General features: G+C 32.7%; 1 long non-coding RNA gene across 1 annotated transcript; it reads right to left on the bottom strand.

Annotated features, from left to right (window-relative positions):
* Window positions 1-400: 400 nt before the first annotated feature.
* LOC124890475 lies at window positions 401-4,318 on the bottom strand. Its single transcript, XR_007049188.1, has 2 exons — window positions 3,119-4,318; window positions 401-800 (listed from the first exon to the last, which is right to left on the bottom strand). It is a non-coding gene; the product is annotated as an uncharacterized LOC124890475 (long non-coding RNA).
* Between the last annotated feature and the right edge of the window lie 513 nt (window positions 4,319-4,831).

Below are 4,831 nucleotides of genomic sequence, written 5' to 3' on the forward strand. Positions count from 1 at the left end.
ACGTTATTTGCGGATTTATTTGCGATTAACTATCAAAATTTTGCATGAATTATTTGGTAAAAAATAATAAAAAAATAAAATTTACTTGCAAATTTCCGTGAAAAAATTCACAAATATTCCCCACGAAGATTCTCAAGTAAATTACTAGGTAATTTAGCTACGAAAATAAATCCGCAGGAACGTTATTTGCGGATTTATTTGCGATTAACTATCAAAATTTTGCATGAATTATTTGGTAAAATTTCATAAAAGAGAATTTTACCTGCAGATTTCCACGAAAAAATTCACAAATTATTCCCCACGAACTCTTTCGCAAGAACACATTTTTTCAAGAAAATTTTCATGAATATTTAGCATGCACACCCCCATGAAAATTCCTAAATAATAATTCACACGTAAATTACTAAAAATATTTCACAATTAATCAAAAATCTATTCAAAACCTTCAATAATTCTCAAAAACATCATTAAATACAAGTCTAATGTAAATCATTACAACTAACAAAAAAAAAATAATTCAAAACATCCACATGAATAATGTATGATTCTTAAATGGTCCAAAATAAAATATTTCAAATTTGAATCCTCAATAAAACTACCAACCATCAAGGTCAGAATCACTTTCATCCACGTTATCAAGATTAGAATCACTTTCATTCACGCGTCAGAGTCATCATCACTTTCATCCTCTTGGTTGTCTTCTTGAGATGGGCGTTCATCATTTAACAAATTCTTTAACTTCCAACAGTTGAGCAAGACCTCTCCACCATAAGAGGCCGTTTGTACTAAATTGCTTGATGCTACAACAAAATACGCAAAAGACAAATGACAAGATTGGAGTTGCAATAGGAAAAAGGCAAATATAAAAAGAGTATTGGCAACAATATAGTACAACTGAGATCTATTTCAACAAAAATCTTGTTATTCTCTAACATTAATTGAACATGAAATAGAAGAGGGGTTGATATTATAATTTTATGTTACTATACTTAACCATTTTCAAGTAACTGATTCACATTTCAAGTAACTACACTTGACCATTTTCAAGTCACTACTACACACTTCAAGTCACTACACAACCATTTTCAAATAACTAATTCACATTGCAAGTCACGACACTTAAAACATTTTCAAATCACAAGTACACATTTCAAATCACTACACTTAACAATTATTAATTAACTAATTCACATTTCAAGTCACTATATTTAATCATTTTCAAGTAACTATACTTTATTTTTCAAGTTATTAGTACACATTTCAAGTAACTACACTTAATTATTTTCAAGTCACAAGTTCACAATTTCAAGTAATTACACTTAACCATTTTCAAGTCACAAGTTCGCAATTGCAAATAACTACACTTAATAATTTTCAAATAGCTAATTAATTGACATTTCAAGTCATTATACTTGACAATTTTCAAGTAACTACACTTAACCATTTTCAACTCACTAGCACACATTTCAAGTCACTACACTTAACCATTTTCAAAGAACTAATTCACATTGCAAAGCATTACACTTCGGGGCCGCTTGGTAGAGTGTATTGAAATGTTAATGCATGCATTAGTTTAATGTGTATTAGTAGTGTTTGGTATACCTTTTTACCCTATGTATAACTAATGCAAGCATTGGTTATCCACTCTATTGTGTATTAAGGTTTGTATTACTAATACCTCAAAATCTATGGCATTAGTAATGCAATGTATCTAATGCATGCATTAACATGCTTAAAGACCCTATTACCCCTCAAAAAATTCTCCGCATCCTTTTCAACATATCTATTGAGGGTATTATGTAAAAAAAAAAAAATTTAGAAATAATGTAATTCATGTTTTTTTTAATACATCAAACCAAACACTGCATAAGAAAAATACAAGCATAACTAATACAAGCATAACTAACACAAGCATTACTAATACAAGCATTACTAATACACCATATTTTGCATTATTCTTATACTCTCTACCAAACGGCCCCTTAATCATTTTCAAGTCACTAGTACACATTTCAAATCACTACACTTAACCATTTTCAAATAATTAATTCACATTTCAAGTCACTATACTTAACCATTTTCAAGTAACTATTCACATTTCAAATAACTACACTTAACCATTTTCAAGTCACTACACTTAATCATTCATTTCAAGTCACTATACTTAACCACTTTCAAGTAACTACACGTAACCATTTTCAAGTCACTAGTACACATTTCGAGTCACTAAACCATTTTCAAGTAACTACACTTAACCATTTTCAAGTCACTAGTACACATTTCAAGTCACTACACTTAATCATTTTAAAGTCACTAGTATACATTTCAAGTCACTACACTTAATTATTTTCAAATAGCTAATTAATTGACATTTCAAGTCATTATAATTGACAATTTTCAAGTAACTACACTTAACCATTTTGAAGTCACTAGTACACATTTCCAATCACCACACTTAATCATTTTCAAATAACTAATTCACATTTCAAGTCATTATTCTTAACCCTTTTTAAGTTCACCTTTCATGTAACTACACTAAATAATTTTCAAATCACTAATTCACTTCTCAAGTGATGACATTTGATTATTTTGAAGTCACTAGTACACATTTCAAAACGCTACACTTGATCATTGTATACAGTTTTAATTTAAGATCACAAGATTTCAAAATGTTCTTCACTTTGTTAAACTCTATTTCAAGTTAAACCAGACAAACAAATTAAAATGGAGTACTTAATAGAACTTGACAGTAATGAACAATAATGCACTTCATAGTCCTACCAGTCAACCACATTAATAACTTAAATACAAATTAACTTGACAGTAAGCAAATAGGCTTACCGGTCCTAGACTCCTAGTTATAAACATATTCTGTAGCAGCATTTAGAAAGCAGAATTTGATAGGCTCATTAACCACGTGGCTGGAATGGGCATGAGCACAAGAAGAAGGTGACTCAAATGTCAATATAAACTGTATATGGAACAGCTAAGCTACGGAGCATGTGCACCCCTTCAGTAAATTGTTTTTAAAATGCTCCTCAAAGATGTCCAGCCCATGTGTGTGCAGTACATCTACAAAAACAATTCATAACCAACTGAAATATAAATCCAAAATCACCTGGGAATGCTTCTTCCATCCAGGGCATCCTTTGCTGAAGTAGCAGTTTCTGCATCAGTAAATTACACCAGAGCCTGAAGAAGATTCAAGGAGGCGAGGACTTGTCAGCTAATTAGAAGGTCAATAAGTGTAACACCCGTACTTTTCCTAGCTTGAATTCATCCCTAGAAGGTTAAAGAAAATCTTCCAAGATAGATAATATATTTTTCGCATAGAATTTTTTAGATTTAGACTTCCCATTGTGTGGGAAATTGAATAACCTTTCCAACGATATAAGATCCGCCTAAATTCGATAACTGAGTAAGAAGTTATGGCTATTTTAAATTCCAGACGTAAGACACCGTCATTTAGGTTATTAGCGCATCGTGGAGAAGGTTTAAATGATGTTTGTCAATGTCCAGCAGCCCTCCGCAATATTGGTGCATCACGGAGAGGGCCAAATCCCCAATTGTTCAATTCCAGTGAGGGTCCACGATATTGGCACGTCGCGCGAAGTTTCCAGGTCCCATCCGAGGTGGAAACGCGACATCACCGCATCGCACCACCATGCATATTCTCAGTTGGCATTTTTTAGTGGCTTGGCGCTATAGTTGCGCGTCGTGCCAAGGCCAAAAGTTGGGATTTTGGTTGTTTTTCCAGTTCCGTTTATGAGTTTAAGAGGGGCATTTTGGTAAATCTCCTAGGCCCTAATCCGGCCTAAACAATGAATTAAACCCCTCCAAAGCACTTTACATCCACTTTTCATCAAATCTCTCTCAAGCAAAACCCTAGTTCATCAAACTTCCTCCCCAAGAAATTCAAATTTCTCCATTTATTCTACAAGGCAATTCAAGATTGAGAATCCCCAATTCAAAAACTCTAAGAAGTCATCTCCAAAGTATCAAAAGAGACCCAAGATTCAAGTTTTAGCATCTAGTTCATCCATTGAGGTATGCGGGGTTATGAACAATGATACTTCTTTCATCTTTGTGCTCAAAACTTGTTTTTAATTACAAGAGTTATTTGATTTTATGTGTTTTTCCATGAAATTCAAGTTACGTTTTATACCTATTATTGTTGTTTACAAACTTATGAGATTTCCATTGATTTAGAAGTCGAATTACATGACTATATTCATATTTCTATGCATTGTGCAGTAATTTTCAGATTTTATGTTGAATTATAAATGTTTACATTATCAAGCATGAAATTTTGAGATGTTTTAACATGAGATTGTTGCATGGGTCGTTAATCCCTAATTAAAGATTGCTATTTCAAGATTGTTGTTCTATAAGCACCCTATGACCAAATTCCTTTCAGATTATTGATAAAGATTTGACCTTTTGGTCTCAGAGTAGATATGAAATCCACTTTGCAGATTCAAATTACAGATTTAGCTTTACAGAATTACAGTTGGTTTTCATTATAAACCATTAGACTATTTTAAAAGTGAATTTTCATCAGAATGAGCATATAGATATTGTTTTGGGAGTAGTATTTAGCACCGAGATGGGTACGTTACTACAGTTTCATACCCCAGAACTACGTGCCAATGTAAGATTTAGATTATTCCCAATTCTACGTGAATGATAGATATGTGATCACTCAGATAGGTTATACTTCCTCGCAAGAGTATGACTCGGCTCCCCAACGTGAGGATGCTCCTCCTTAGGGAGACAAAGACGTTGGACTCCATGAATACTCACATGGTTTATGTCGGTTAGAAGAACCTCC

Source organism: Capsicum annuum, unplaced genomic scaffold (genome assembly GCF_002878395.1).
Source record: "Capsicum annuum cultivar UCD-10X-F1 unplaced genomic scaffold, UCD10Xv1.1 ctg18609, whole genome shotgun sequence".
In the NCBI taxonomy this organism is placed as follows: Eukaryota; Viridiplantae; Streptophyta; class Magnoliopsida; order Solanales; family Solanaceae; genus Capsicum; species Capsicum annuum.